Source organism: Sinohyriopsis cumingii, chromosome 14 (assembly GCF_028554795.1).
Source record: "Sinohyriopsis cumingii isolate HCF-2022 chromosome 14, ASM2855479v2, whole genome shotgun sequence".
NCBI lineage: Eukaryota > Metazoa > Mollusca > Bivalvia > Unionida > Unionidae > Sinohyriopsis > Sinohyriopsis cumingii.
In genome coordinates this window covers 64,868,859-64,886,486 of record NC_142974.1, presented here as the reverse complement: position 1 = coordinate 64,886,486, position 17,628 = coordinate 64,868,859, and the positions used below count along the sequence as shown (strand labels likewise).

Genomic DNA, 17,628 nt, shown 5'->3' with positions numbered 1-17,628 from the left:
GTCTAAAATTTGTACCGGATTTTAACATCTGCAGAGACTTGCCGGCAACGCGTACAACATATAACGGAAGAAACATACACAGAGAAGCACACACATTTACCAGATCTGTCGAGCTACTACTTCTATTGTGTTGTCCTTTATTACACTATTATGTCAAGTTCACATTTACATTGGAAGAAGTTTATAATTCCACTGCAATCCGATGGGATGCCTACTGTGTGTTTTATTTAATCATTTTTTTATTGAATGAGTCATCGGTTGGCAAAATTTTATGTAAGTATGCATGCATGTATGTATGTATGTATGCATGCATGCATGCATGTATGTATGCATGCATGCATGTAGGTATGTAGGTATGTATGTATGCATGCATGCATGGATGGATGTATGTATGTATGTATGTTTGTATGTGTGTGTGTGTGTGTGTGTGTCTGTATGCATGCAGGCATGCATGTAATGTATGTATGTATTTATGTATGTATTGATGCATGCATGCATGTATGTATATATGTATGTATGCATGCATGTATGTATGTATGTATGCCATACTGGAGGTCAGATAAGCACACTTTTTCATATATATATATATATATATATATATATATATATATATATATATATATATATATATATATATAAATTACCATAATTACATGAAACAAAGAAGGAATGAAAAAATGTACCAAGCAGCATATAATGCAAAAAGCTAATTAAAAAAATATGTTAATTAATAAGCAGTGTTAATTGCCTTAAGAGTTTACCATAAAGAATAAAAATGGGATATAACATGGGTTCTATAGAAAACGTGAATTAATCTTGGTAAATATAAGGCACCTAAATATTTGAAGACAGTGGATGTGAACTGTTGCCATGATGCATTTGCTTAAGCTTTAGGTATTGATACCCCAAATATCACCAGTCAAGTGGAACTTTCACCTATGTATCTCCCTTTGTTGATATTAATGTCATTTTTAGCACAAATTTGTTTCCTGAAAAATGAAATTTGATTTTGCTGACTCAGTTTTACAACTCAGTGTACTTTTCTGCACCCTTTTAAAACGTTTATACCAATAATATAGTCCCAAAGTAAAAAGCACACATACTTAAATAGCAGTTATTATTACCATATTATGGCATATCATTGATTTGTAAATCTACATCAAAGTCTAAGAATGTTTGATTACTTTCAAGATTTATATTCACGTCTTCACCAATTTAATTTCAAAACATTTACAACAAAATAGGGCATTATTTATTTGTTTAAATACACACTCAACAGAACATTTGTTTCTCTGCAGTCATGCCTGTGTAGCTTTTAGAGGGACAGTCCTTTTCACATGATAATTACAGTGATAAGGATTAACTGTTCATTAGTCACACTATATTTATGCCTGTATACTTAAGTCTTTAGTTATTCTGCAGATTGAGAATGGCTGATCAAACTATGAGGAAGACATGCATTACAGGAAGAAAGGGTGAGACATTTGAGAATTTCAGGCATATTTGACCTGGAAGCTTGGGACTCCATGAAATCCATATTTATGTCTGGTTTATTAATCCAGTTGTTCACACCATTATTGAAACACAGTTTGCAAAAGCAATCATGGTTATTGGTTGCGTTTGGTTGATAGTCTCTTAAGGCAGTGCATTTGTTTAAAAAAATTAGTCTGTACATTACGAGTTTTGTCATAAACAACAGATGGTTGCTCAAAGCAACTTCCACTGTATTCCAAGTCTGAAATAAAACTGGATACGAAAGATATCCAAACATGAACTCCAGATTGGTAACATGCAAATGTTCATGGACAATACACGATGGACAACACACATGACAGATGCTGTGCCATACTGAAGACTCGCTTTGCCTTATGGCCAGGTGAGCTGAAAATCACTTAACTTGTCTCAATGTCAAGTTATACTCACATACTTAGCTTGGTTAAATCTATAATTAATAATTTTGGGGGAAAAACACACAAGTTATATATGTGGCATCAGTCAAGTTATTCTTCCGATATATCCAAAAGTTAGATTTAATAAAATCCAATTGTAGCTAATAGACCATTAACTTTACAATTTATATCCAAGTGCTGACTATCATCATCATTTTAATGCCACTAAATACAAAGCTGGTCAAAATTCACTTGTATATGTGCGCATCACTTTGTTCATAAGCTCAGTCAAGTACACAAATACAGTTGACGACCTTTGACTTGAACCCAAGGTCAATTAAGTGTGGTTTTCAAAACCCTTTAACACAAGTGTGGATACAGTGATGGTTAGAGCTGTATCATTGTCATTTAATGGCAATTGAATAGTATTTTACTATAAGCAAAACCAACATTCATGCAAGATTAGTGGGGATAACATGAATGTTTTCATGGCAATTACAGGGCCTTGTTTATTGGTTTGTGTTTTGTTTTTGTTGTTGGTTTTAAAAGCACTTAATACATTACTGGCAAAATCATGCCAAGGAAATGGGAACTAAGTAACCAAGTGCCTTTCCAAAGGGCACCCAAAGTCAGCAAACCTCAGTAGATATCAAACCTGAAACCCTTGGATAATTAGTCTGATGCTCTACCTAGTCAACTACCATAGCTGTCCCATGTTGTGTCACATGATGAGCACCATTGTGTCATTCAGAAGCAACTATAGATCGCCATGGAGGTTAAGTCAAGATTATGTGCATTTGACCATAACTTTGGACAGATCCACTAACTTTGAGATGGTTATCAAGGTAGCCATTTAGATCACCTTCATTTTGATATAGGAATAACTATATATTTCGAGAATAAAGCATTTTGTTCTAAATGGCAGTACGATGGTCATTCAGGAGAATTAGTGATTACTAAATTCTTAAAATTTTGAGAGGACGCATTGGCATTATTTTCTTTTGTGACCAACTCCATCTACAAGTCAATATAATGATCCCGTCAAAAGGATTAGTCAAAATAAAATGTTAAAGATTGCCACCATTGATCAGCACCGGAACTAATATCATGAACCTTTTAGTAATTACCCCAAAATTATGTTACCATTCATTGAGGAGAAGTAGCTACAACAAGATTTCAATTATGGGTCTCTTGGCAACCCTATTAAAGGTCAGATTAGCATCAGTTTCATTTCCAACCAACTAGATACCATAAAAAATATTTTTAAAAAAAAACTCACAGTGATATGATCACTCACTTTGAAGAAATTGCGATATAAAAGCTTCAAGGTGCTCATTGTGGCAACCTCTATTTTATGTCAACAGGGAAATATTTCATTCATGATGAACTAGAAATCAAAGGAAGAATTTCAGTTGAAATCCCACTTGTCAATAGGATCATCCATATAGAAGTATCAACAAGATTTCAAGATGGTCACTATAATGGTCATACTCTATGTTAATAACCATTTCCAGACAAGACAAACTATACATCGTAAAATGTCTTTTCATGAAAACCCCATGTTGATATGACCATTCATTCAGGAACAGCGATACTAAGATTTTCAAGAAGGCCACTTTGGTGTCCACATTGGACATCCAAGGAGTACCATTTTCATTTAGGATCAAATAGACTTTTGAATAAAGGTGTATGTGAAGTCTCAAGAAATTTCTCCCAGTAATCAGGAACACAGTGAAAACAATCTTGTGCTAATGGACAAATGATGATACAGATGATAGACAAATGATTGATAAAAATACAAAAATAAGAAAGCCAGGAAAAAGAGGCACAAAAAACTTTTATAAACCAAAATCTTACTGCACATAATTTATCTTTATCTAGTACCTAATGAATTTTATTTTAATATCAGTGAACGATGACATTTTCCCCCATTTTTTGGTTATCTTATTTTTGAGCCTGAAAACATTTAAAATTGACAACAAAAAATAGATATTTCACTACTTCTGGAAATAAAACAATAAACAGTGGGTACAAGGTATCTTTATTTATTACTTTCATTTGCAAAGTGCAAAATGCTTAAAATGTGTGGATACAGTATTTACAATTAAATTTGTTATTGTTCACTATCATTAGCGCATGATATCTAAAAAAAAGAGATGCAAAAACGTTTGGGAAATGTACAATAAACCAGGAAAAATAATAGACAAATAAGGGGGGTGGGTGTGTGTGTGTGAGCAAGCAAAATGAAAAGAGTTTGTTCCCTTCCAAAATATGGATGCACTGTGCCAGATGTGAGTTATTTTCCAAAGATTAGCCAACTCCTTTAGCACGAAACTAAAATTGATAATAATAAAATAGTGTAATAAATATCCACCTCATTACACACGTGTCAAATCAAACTGTCACACTGCAGACATCGTAGTGATATGACTTAAAAATCCAAATCACCCACTCTCTGCGATTTATGCTCATTAATAAATCCTTCTGACCACAATTTAAAGAATTTATTAATACTTTAAGTAAAATCAGATTGAATTTGCCATGCTAGAATCTGTTACACACAGCTTTTTATACTAACCATCCTAACAAAAGGGTGTAGCAACCAATCTGAATGCTCACTATACCACAGGCAAAATTAATAAAAATGGCCTTGTCAAAACAACGGGAGGACTGCATATTACCTAACATTGGCCAATTGCTCATTTAACAATGTTCATCTTGAACATGAGCCTTCATGTGTTTTTGTTGCAAAGCTAAGTGCATACCTTTATGTAAAAGAAATCACAATGGAGACTGTCTCCCTTGTATTATTATGATGTGATGTGTTTTTTGATTTTTAATGTAGCTTTAACAATTTTTCAGTCATATCGCTATGATGTCTGCAATGTGGCAGTTCAAAGTGATTTGATCATCATATCACAAATGTTCATATCATCAGATTCTTCATCAGGGACCTCCAACTGGTCATCTGTCTCTTGGACCCCATACTTATGGTCATCTGTCTCTTGGACCCTCTGCTTATGGTCATCTGTCTCTTGGACCCCATGCTTAAAATATTGGATGATCCAGATCAGCTTTCATGTCAAAAACCAAATGAAGTGTTGTTTATTCCTTTTCAACCCCACCCCTCCTGTTGACGCTTTTCAAGTGGTAAAAATTAAAGCTGTAGGATATCTTGCATCTTTCTCTTTCCTGTCTTACAGCAGGTTTATCACTTCCAACAATTTATTTCTCCTCTCCACCTTCTGAAAGGAAAAAGGTTTTCTATTTTAAGAAAACAAAAACAAAACAACAACTATAAAAGCATGTCTTTCATTTTTCAACAGAAATTATAAACTTAAAGTCTTTTAATGTTTATTCATTCTTTTCAACCCCTAACTCCATGATTCCAACCATTATGCTCAAACTGAGACAAAACAAAACTTTATGACATCTGATTGGACATTTGACAGTTATGAAACCTGATTTGGAACTCCAAGTGTTTTGGTATTCACATATGATGACTGTCAATAAAGACTTTATAATATACTTCATTTTGGATTATGCTGATTCCAACCTTTGCTTCAGTTTCTAAATCCAGTGTTGTCTTTTTTATAAAGATATTCCAATGAACCTTAAAATTTACCCATTTTCCAAATAAAGCCTCACAAGAAGCAATCTATAATGTCTCTGATGTGCTGCTCACAAACAATAGCTATAATACAATTATGGGAAAACATGCTTTGAATCGAACAAGCTTTCTTTAAACACCTGCCTGATTTAAGGAAAGCTTTAAACAGTTTTTGCTAATAGTGATGTTTTGTGAAAACAAGTAACAGACCAAAGAAACTTGATTTTGCACCTGTGCTGCTCCAAGTTGTTCAAGCACCTCAACCTGGGTGAGATTTAACTCTGTGTGTGAATACATTCAAACAGTTATCATATTTTCTAATAATGCACTTTTTTTTACAGGACCTGAAAATTATACTGGTCCCAGGTCTGGGACTGAATTCTTTTAGCAAAAGACCAGTCATATATAAACAACATTAGCTCCTGGCACCTTTAATATTTCTTATTTGTTTATAAAAACAGAAGAAAGTCTGCTTTTTAAAACATATGAAAAGAGTCATAAAAATGCAATGATACAGCGTAAGTCAATTAATAGCAAGAGCTGGTGGTGTAAAATTTGACAGGATATTTGCAAAATGGGTATGCAGTACACTGATTACCAGTCTAATCTAGATCTTTGGCAATCAAACAATTGTCTGTTCTCAACCATAGTTAAAACTAAGCATCAATACTATCAGATTACAATAAGTTCTAAATGCTACAAGTATGGAGGAAGGCAATAATCAACCACTGAGAATTTCTCTGCTACAAGACACATTGCACTGCAGGGCTTTAAATGTTCCGGGTCCAACAAGACAGAAATTATGATAAAAATGAATGCATTTATACTTTCCAAGATCACGGGAAAAAGGAGGTTATGGATTGAGTATGGTGATGAGCAGTCATTTATGTTTTGTTAGCATGTACGGTATAAACACAGTCAGCCAGTCATTCAAGTGCCTTATTCAAAGGCACATCAAATTTTATAAGTGATCCACTGATAGAACGTGAAACAAAGAGCATATTACTTGCACCAAATAGGTTATTAATAGTAAATAAACATACCCCTTTCAGTCATCAGGACCATGATTCTGAACCTTTACAAAATTGAGCACATGAGTTATTCAGTTGGACCGGGACTGTAGACTTCTGTACAGATGAGACCATTCCCCACTGACTGTTTTTTTTCTGAGAAAGCACTGCATTTAACACATACAATCTGATTCCTAAGGCAAAGTTATTATGGGGTTGCACTTTGCTTGGATTTGTGGTGATTTTGGGGAAATAAGAGTCCCAAAATGAACTGGGGCTTTACTGGCCGAAAAATATTTTCTGGAATTCAAGATAAGACCATAACTTCATTTTAATTTCAAAGTTGAAACCTTTGATACACTTGAGCAGTAAGATTTTCAAATTAGTCACAGTAGCAGGAATATTGGATGTAAAATTGGCACCATTTTCATTTAGGACAAACTGGACACCATTAGAAGATTTTTGGTAAAAACTCTTGTTGACATGACCATCCATTCGGGAGATTTAATAACAAGCTAATCAACATGTTCATTGTGGAAGCCATATTTGAGGTCAGATCAGCACTATTTTCATTCAGAACCAACCAGATATCATTACTAATCTTCTGGCGAAAACATTATGATGGTACGACTTTCCATTTAGGAGGAGTAACAATATTTTCAAGTTGACTGCCATACTTAATGTCAGACTGGCACAAATTTCATTTACTACCAACTAGACATCATAAGAAGTCTACTGGTGAAAACCCAATGTTGATGTGACTTTCCATCAAGGAGCATTTACAAGACTTTCAAGATGTCCACTGTGGTGGCCATATTGAATATCAGATGGGCAAAACTTTTAATTGATGATGACTAACTGATTTTTATTGATGATGACTAATTAGACACCATAATGTCTTCTGGTGAAAATCCAATGCTTATATGACTCTGTTCAGGAGTAGCTACAACACGATTTTCAAGATGTCATGGTGGCCATAATGAATATCAGATTAGCACTATTTTCCTTGCTACCAGCTAGACATCATCGAAGTCTTAAGGAAAAAAAATCCCATTTTGATATGACCAACTATTCTGAAGGAATAGCTATAACAAGATTTTCAAGACTGTCACAGTAATGGCCATACTGACTTTAGCATCACAAGTCAAAGCGAAGACGAGGTATATCATAGCATTTGTCATGTTGAAGACCAGTTAGACCTTGAGTTTTCACGGCAATCCTCCACGCAGTTTAGGAGGGGTAGCAACAACAAACCTGGGCTAACAATATGAATGGAGGATGAACAAATGACCATCCCATAAGCACTCATGCCCATGACCAGCAGAACTAATAAAAACAAAGAAAATGCCAAGTCAACAAAATAAATATAACAAGTCCAAAGGATTAAAAATCAGAAGGAAAGTTTACTTCCAAAAGGAATATTTAGCATATAATTAAGAAATCAAAAATGAAATGAGCAAAGAAGGAAAACTTGGAAGTTAGTTTCATGGTTCACACTCTTTTTGAAATGAATGTTTTCATTTGTTTACCAGGTTCTCCCTGGACAAAACTGATTTTTCCTTGGTTCTTGTATAACCATTACTGAATAGAACCAGTAATATATTCAGCTTCTATAATGTACATTGTGTTTCTCTCTCTCAAATACCATCTGAATTAGGCATGTGACCATGTAACAAATCTCAGAATGCTTAACCAGAAACAAGAATAACTACTGAAATTCATATAAATTTGCATGCAACTCATTTAAATTCAATGAATAAAATTTTGTAACTTTGTCTGCTTAACTGCATATGCTGGTATGTAAAAAGCTTTTTAGAAAATCATTTTAAATTTTGATCAAAGGGACTAAAATGCTATGAAATTTGCATAAAAAGGTGCTGATGTTTTAAAAATAAAATCTTGTTGAAATTGACTGGTGCCCTATCACCTACTGTCAGTGTAATCCTACTGTGGACTGTATTCAATGGAATCAATGTTAAGTATCCAATGAAAACTGCCCCAGCTGTTAGTTGTTGACATTCATGCCAATTTGGGTTCAACGCCATTTTTCAGTGCATAATTGGATATATATGGTTGCCCATATATCTCATGGAAGAAGCAACCAGGGAAAACCCCGATAAGAACCACCAGCCCACAAGAAGCTATTGGCAAGCTTTCTCACATACCCACAATGATCCAACAGTCAGTCAATTTCTACATAATTTATTTAGCAAGTTCTAATAGAACAAGTGGTGGTAAAAATTACTATTGATAATAATGTTAACATCAACAAAAACTGCCAAATAATAAACAAAGATTTATGACAGTCTCTTTCATCAACTTCATGTATCCAGAGGGGAACTGGGCAAAATAAGCTTACAATATTCTTTTCAACTTATTGAGATCACTTGTTGTAGACAACATGATGGTACAGTGCAATGCTAGACATATCTTCACACCAAAGAATAGATAACAAGATGGTGGAGAATACAGTGTAACCAATCCACTTGCCTGAGCACATGGATTGAATTTGTTTTTGTAGGAATAACATGGTCCATATGGTAATTGTATCTCAAATGATTAATGAATTGCACAATGTCCAAATTCCAATAAGTACAGACAAATTTAACTTGCAATAAGTTCAATTCCAACTTAAGTCAAATTCTTAATGTGATCAAGCGGTGGTTGAAAATACCCCGTTTTTCTCAGACTTGGATCAATATTTGCAAAACTAAATGGTTTTTCTCTGTTGTTAACAAACCTGCTCATTCTACCAACATCCAAGTGGTCTGGAGTCTCTAAAGTTTGCTTGCTTTATCTTAGACAAGGCAGTACCCCAATAGGTTAAGGTCATTCCAGAGGAACCTGTATTAATATGTCCCTTACAAGCACCAAAACTTCAGGTAGGGCAGTGTTCATTTCCAGCTGAAATAAATGGGAAAATAATTTAAATTACATAACCGCATCCACTTTATAATGGTTCTTCACAAGAAATAACCTTCATCTTTGAACCTTGCCAGCATTATAAACTTTACACTGAAAAACTATTAAACCAACTTTACCTAAATCTGCACAACAATTTTGAGTTACTTTAATATTTAATACCCAATCTTCTCATCACTGTTATAAACATGAACTGCATAATTATTCTTGTAACATTATGTATGGTGTAAGGGAGATAACTCAATGAAATATTTACTGTGTAGTATCTTTTTCTACCATTTCTGTATTTTCTTATCATCACGTCTAGAGTTGGGGTGGGGGGTGGGGGGTAGACCCTCCCAGAAATATAAATAGTTTTGTGCTTCAATTGTTTTTTAAATCTCTTAATTTTATGTTTATATTGAACTCTTATCACTACAGCATTTTGCCTCATTATAAATGTCTATGCATTTCTGACTTTTTTTAACATAAGCTTAATATTTCATTTTTAATATTTGTATGGGTATACATATATTTCAAGCACATGCTTTTAGTTGTTCTTGTAAGAAACTCTTCTATAATTCTAAATATGTAATATTTGTGAGGCTGGGATGGAAGTAATATATTTGGAATTATTCCAAACTCTGTGTGATCACTAACATCATCAAATATTCCTGATAACTGTTTTCACTAACTAATTTTCCCTTAAACCATGGGTTGGTAATTGACTTTACTCTACAACTTCTAAATTTTTGATTCATAATTGACTTTACTTTGTGACATTTATAAACCACGGGTTCATAGCTGACTTTACTTCTGACATTTCTAAACTCTGGATTCTTAATTTAGTTTACTTTGTGGTGACATTTCTAAACCATGGGTTCATAATTGACTTTACTTTGTGACATTTCTAAACCATGGATTCATAATTGACTTTACTTTGTGACATTTCTAAACCAAGGGTTCATAATTGACTTTACTTTGTGACATTTCTAAACTGTGGATTTATAACTGACTTAACTTTGTGATATTTCTAAGCCATGATTTCCTAACTGACTTTAGTTTGTGACATTTCTAAACTGTGGATTCATAATTGAATTTACTATGTGATATTTCTAAACCAAGGGTTCATAACTGAATTTACTCTGTGACATTTCTAAACTGTGGGTTCTTTCACATCTACTTCCAGAGGTGTAATAAGGGGGTGGGGGCATTGAACACTGGCAAATAACAGCTGATGATTGACAACATTATTATACAGAATATGCATTCTTAATTGAAACCAAGCATCTAATGACTTTGAATCACTACTGTACTTTGACAATTAATACACAAGAATAAGGTATTTGCATACCTAACTGAATCTGCTCAGATGCCAAATATTTGTAACTGCTTCTTATAACTCCTTTTCTTCAAAGTCTTTTTGAAACTAATATGATTTATTGGAGCACCTTATATCTGTATAATCAACCATTTATATACACTGGTAAATGGACCTATTCTTCTGAGTAGTGTAAATTCCGTTTTGAGAACTGAGTGCAATCATCATTTAAAATAAATGGCAGAACCACTGAATAGATCTGTGAGTTGATCTTTAGGACATCCAAGAAATTTTTTTTTCCACAATTCATACGTGTTGTCCCTAGGATCTTTTTTGGCCATGGATTATATTTTCTTTTAAAGGACTAAATTAACAGGTGCCAATCACTTTCTGTGCTAAGTTTGGTTATTGTAAAACGTGTGGGACCCAGGGTAGGCACTTTTAATGTGGGTTTCTCACCCTTAGATACAATTTTTAATTTTGCTATCATCTTGATATGAACTGTGAAATCAAGGTACCCTGGCATATACCTAACAAACCTGCCTACTCTGGGTACAAGGAATGTTTAAATGGATCAGCACTTAGTCTCAGTTGCAAGCATGAATGATAAATATTACACTTACACATAAACATTAATTTACTATTTGCATTTTTATCAATATTTTTTTTTTATCAGTACCTAAAGACCATACCTACACTGATGCTTTGTCCTTTCCAGCTCTCAGTTCCATCCAGCCTGTATCAGTCAATTTCCAAGTTTCATACCATAAATGTCAGAATATCATACCATAACAGAGTTACACAAATCAGGCCAGTATCAACCCCAATATCAGAACTGCAGCAGTCTAAATGCCATAAGCAAGTTGGTGGTGGTACTAATGACAGCACAACAAAATAACATCTCATTCATTCCACCAAATAGACCTAAAGGCAAGGAATTGTACCTTATACACCCTGACAATGATAAATTTAAAGTGAAAGAGTGGGCTTACAATAGATATATGGGTTCAATAAAGGTGGCTATAGTATTCAAACATAAAATCCATCATTATTTTCTCCATGCTACAAATCTGAGTGTGCATAAGGGTCACTCCAAAGGTACTGGCGAGTCTCAACAACGAGATTACATGAACAAAGACATCGGCTATTATATAAAATCATTATATCTTCCAAGACCCCATGGCAACGACAAAAATGAAAACTCAGCTGAATACATAAGAACACTGCCTTCAGTTCTACAAACGATCACAGAAAAGGCTTCTATTCAACATAAGAGTGACATTTACAAGCAGATTGCAAGCAGCGGTGTACCAGGTAAGAACCAATGGGTGACGAGCCCAAGAAATTGAAAACAAGCATACAGAAAAAACATAAAAAAATCTTTATAATCCAAAACCAATGGCTTTGACACGATAAAATTTATGGTACCTTGCAAATGACATACCACATCAAAGTGGTAAAACATGACATCACTATAATTTACCCATATACGAGTTGTAATACAGTCCATCCAGATATTCTGTCCAAACTAAACAAAGTTTTATTCATGAAATCCAATAAACCTGTACTATTATTGTATGATACAATGTTTAACACAGGTGACTTTGTTGTTTCCAATGTAGTGTAACAATCCCTGCAGGTTTCCTGATTCATGACCTCAAGTGTGACATGCTTCCTGACAAGTTTTGGAAAAGTATGGCAAGATTAGTTCCCAACTATAAGAAAACCAATCCTTTACTGTTACAGTCAATGAACAGGCTACAAAACATGCCATTGTAGGTAACCTACCTCAAGTCAAATTTGTGTAATTGTTGTATCCATACAGAAAAAAATATCAGATACTGGCTTAAAGACCACGATAGATAGCATCATATATTCAAGTCTGGTCAAGAAAATGCTACATGAATCTTTAATTGGTAATTTCACATATCTGTACTACAAACTTTCTGTTGATTGGAGAGCACGGTTCCTAGAGTCTTTTGAACCAAGTTAAAAGAAGACCCAATTTATCCAAGATGCATGCAGGAGGGTACTAGAAGATGCTGAAGTTTACTATCCATACACTTGTGTTACAAATAACATTTGTAAAGGTATGAAAACATTGATAAAACACCTTACTGGCTGCAAGGAAGTATCCCTAAACAGTGTTGTTCTGACTTTCAATTACCTACAAAACTGCTATGTTCAGGAACTTCTACGTGGATCTTGTGATGTTGGAAATTACATGCTAAAATTATGTCACTCATCAGCAGCCATTACTATAGAGAGGAAGTACACATATCACAGAATGTGTGCAAACCCAAAGACATTGTGTATCAAATTAAAATGGAAATGTTAAATGGGGACAAACAACAACAAAGACAGCAACTGTGACACTGAGACTATAACAAATGCATCCATGATACACCCAGAATGAACACACTGTTCCACACAAAGTACTCTTGCAGTTGCAGCAGTTAATGCCATTTAACTGTATTGAAAGGAAACCTGCTTGTGTGCATCTCTTGGCACAAATTACCACATCCTGGTTTCTAGAATGAGCACTGGCATCAACAGTCTAACTGATAAACAGGCTTTAAATTTAACTCAACTTCACAAGAACACTAGCAAATGTCCCATTAAGAAAGCTCACAAAAAATAATCATGACTATGGAATAGAAATGACATTTTTGTAAAACCAGCACTGGTTTCCGCAGAAAAACAAGCCTCTCTCATATGCTGAATGTCACAACTAATTTCAAACAACAACATGGTCAAGACACCTCTATCCATTATCAAGAGACAATGCAAATCATCAGATCCATATTCAAGGAAGACAATCAAGTTTGAAAGCCCACTTCCAAAAAAACTCTCTTGCAAATGCACCACAAACAGGCGTGTCACCAATTAAGCAGTCCAGATGCATTTCTACACCTCAGTGAAATGTTCTGAAACACACACCCCATTTCTCCTCATGGCTGCTTCCAGAAATTGTCAGTTTCAGTTTGGAAATGTACTGTTGCATCAAAACCACATATCTTTCAAAAATTCTCATTTAGCGAGTTTTCTGAATTCAAATTCACCGTATTCAAAAGCAAATAAAAGAACCTGGACTAGTTTCCAAAATAGTATACTATTTTTCATATATAAAAGTAACATTTTATTTGTTCAAAAACATTGCTGCCAAAATATCAACTTTGCTCAATGCATGTTAAAGCTCCAGTTACTTAATAGTGGGAATAACAGATATGAAAATTCTGCATATGCAACAGTAGTACAATGGTGTCACAGCCAGCATGATACAATTTTGTTATAATGAATAGGCTGGCAATATAAATTTACAGTTTGATGAAATTGCCATGAGACCTCACCTTCTCAAGTGTATTGAAAAACATCAGATGGCTCTATTTCCAAAGTCTGAGAGTACATCAAAATGCCAAAAGCTTGACCTGGATAAGAAATACACAGTATTTGTCACTGAAATATAATGCCAAGGAATACATGGACTGCCAAATGTGCATTAAAATATGGTTTTCTGTGACAAATGTAACATCTAGATACACAAGATTGTGCAGCCACTGCAAAAAATGCTAACAATGACATTATTTCTGGTGACCATTAATTTGTAAAAAATGTGACTCATTTGTTGAGACTGTCTGTTACTAAAATTATTTACATGAAATAAAAATATGCTATCTGTGTGAATTTTCATCAGTCTCATATGTGATAAATTTACATATACTTGAACGGTCAAGAAACTATAAGAAAAAGACAGAATTTCAGCCCAGTATATAACTCCATGATTCACAACAACTGCAATTAAAGAAACCACTAAACATGGACTGTTCTTTCTTTCACATTTTTATAAAGCAAACTTAAGTAATATCATAATCCTGGACATTTCTACTAAATTTGTCTTGCATGGGTAACACATTTTATTCCACAGAAAAAATGTTATTTCTGATACAAGGAAAGAAAAATTTCCATTACATAATATATATATATATATATATATATATATATATATATATATATATATATATACACACATTATATATTTATTGGTAATACTAAAAAGTATAATATTGTTTCATGACCTTAATTACCGGATTTATCGATGATAATGTGCTTTGGGAACGGGAAATTCTGGTACGGGTACGGGTTACATATTTTAATCCATACTATCCAAGTTGCCGTTCGCTTGCTTAGAAACTTGATCAATGCATACCTTTACTGAATAATTTCTGGCTCCACGATACCTAATCAATGTAATAATATCTCCCATCATTACGTTCTTGCATGTCGTTGTGTGTGATTTCAGCTACTAGCTTTACTTTTCTGGTTTCCAGTACTTTATTACTTCCTCGTCATGCGGTCTTCTTCGGTATGCCTAATACTTGTGCTGCGCTCTGTTTCAAAACACCATCCGTACACACGGTATTTGCAGCGAAAGACAGAGCAATTTTATTTTTAAATGAGATGTAATTTTAAGGTAGTAGTATGTAAAATTTCCACTTTGTAATTTTCTTTTTTTCTAAATAGAATCTTTGTAGAAATTTGCTAAATTTACTTTTAGAGTTCATTCTTGCTGGAAAATGCTATCGCGATCATCACCGTTCTGTTACTGGCACGGTCACATGGGGTGGGGAGAGGGGGATCGGCACGGACACCTGCTTATACAAACAAAAGGGGTGTGGTGCGTGTGGAACTTGATTCCCCTCACCTCTAAACATGTTTTGGCCTACATCCGTAAAACTTAATAACCACTACAGGTTTGAACCACCCACTCAACCACACAAATAATATTGCTAGCGCCCCTGGTGAGGCAACATGCCTGATCTGGGACCATATGTTTACTCATTATTTGACAACTAACTAATTATACCTAGTCTTAACCCTAAATGCAGGGAAGCATATATTTAAGACCTCCATCCACATATATAACATGTGAACCAATGAAAATATTTTCGTGAAACTTTAGCCTTATATAAATATATAGCCTTATATATATATATATATATATATATATATATATATATATATATATATATATATATATATATATATATATACATACACACACACACACATACAGACTTTAGACTGTATATCTTAATCAGCCACATCCCGTCCTCAGTATCAAGATAACAAACAAAGTACAGCGAAACAAAAAAAACAAAAAAAACAAAAAAAAAAAAATAATAATTCCCTATCAAGGCTGGATGTCACTTTTAATCCTATCTGATATTATGATTAATTGTTAACCAGTTCCTCGCCTCATCGTCCAGCTGGCAAGTTTTGAACTGGTTTGGTGCCACCTTTAAGATCAAAGTTGACCGGAGCGGTGGCCTAGTGGTTAGAGCGTCAGCATCAAATGTTGGAGGTCGCGGTTTCGATCCCTGGCCAAGTCATACCAAAGACTTATAAAAAAAAGTTTTAGATTGTAACGAACCGAAGGCAGACTTTTGCAGAATCAGAGCATGTTGGCAGGACGTCTTACTAGGAGTTACATCAATTTGAATCTCTAAATTGGCTTCAAAGGTATTTAATCCTTTTGCAAGCAAGGCTTCTGCCGAAGGGCATATTCAGGCAGGATACCTCGAAGCGCGCCAAGATGGTATGAAGAAACCTGGACCCAGGCGGAAAGAACATCAAACGGTAGGCGTGTCGACTAATTAGGGATGAGAGAAGCTAGGTCTTCCGCTGGGATGGGCCAATACTTTAGGCGGGAAAATGCTTCATTCTTAGTCGTAAAAGCGCACAGACCCGTTAGTGAGCTGCTAATTCTCGGGGTGAGAGACGTGTTGTCTAGTAAAGCAAGAAGCTTATGTTGAGGAGGGAAATTTTAGCTAAAAGCCACTCTGAGACGTAACTGGCAAAAAGAAGGGAATTGAACTGGGTAAACAAGCTTCTCAAAGGAAGCTCCCAAGGTGCCGTGAGAGTCTTTGCTGAGATATTCCAGGGTGTAATAAGCGACGACACCGACAAAAAAAAGAAGGAAGCCGTGGAGACTTCCAGTATGTACACAAGAGGCACAGTGTATAGAAGGAGGAAGAGGGAGGAAGGACGAAAGAAGAGAAATTAGATGAGTACTTGGGAAAACTCACTGAACAGAGACTCTCTCACAATAGGTTGGGTCGGCATGACGTCACAAGCTTAGCGACCTACTTTCCGCCATATTGTGGAGGTGAAAACAATTGCTTAGTAACAGTACGGTAGCGTTAGTTATGTTCGATATTACAAACCGTTTTAGTTTACCTATTTTGTTTATTATTTCTGTTTTCTGTTCAGATGTGCTGGCGTTAAAAAAGATGAAATGAAAGAAAACATGAAATTTGAGAAATCACCAATTACTCACTGCTTCCAATATATAATAAAGCAAAAATGATTTATAATTTTTGTCTCTATCTTTTATGTCTCTACCTCACATTCAATCCCATGCCCACTAATTGATTAAATAGTCTTCTGTACTCTTGGCATCCGTCCGTCTACGAGAGACGATGGCATAGCTCCAAAGTACGCTTTTGCTTATCCTTCTTTTTAGCTCTCTTTTCAGCTTGCTTTATTCTTCTCTTTTCCTCTGCGTTTTGAACTCCCTGCCTGACAGCTAGACGCCAGCTGGAACGGTTGTTTGCACAGCTCTCCCAGTCATTGACATTGATGTTTGCTGTCTTCATATCCTTCTTGCAAACATCTTTGTAGCGCAGATGTGGTCGTCCAGTTGGTCGTGCACCTTCTGCTAACTCCCCATATAACAGGTCCTTGGGAATGCGACCTGGGTCCATTCTCTTGACATGGCCGAGCCAGCGAAGGCGCCTCTCGCTGAGTATGGAGAACATGCTGTTCATGTTGGCGCGTTCTAGAACCTCTGTGTTGGGTACTTTGTCCTGCCACTGGATGTGCAGAATGCGCCGCAGA

At 35.0% G+C, this 17,628-nt stretch overlaps 1 long non-coding RNA gene across 2 annotated transcripts; it reads right to left on the bottom strand.

The window, feature by feature from the left end:
- Nucleotides 1-3,918: 3,918 nt before the first annotated feature.
- On the bottom strand, nt 3,919-15,081 carry LOC149784018 (uncharacterized). Of its 2 annotated transcripts, none has more exons than XR_016413720.1 (4): nt 14,817-15,081; nt 14,082-14,159; nt 9,250-9,413; nt 3,919-5,134 (listed from the first exon to the last, which is right to left on the bottom strand). It is a non-coding gene; the product is annotated as an uncharacterized LOC149784018 (long non-coding RNA). The 2 variants fall into 2 exon arrangements; XR_016413721.1 differs by having other exon boundaries at nt 14,939-15,081.
- Between the last annotated feature and the right edge of the window lie 2,547 nt (nt 15,082-17,628).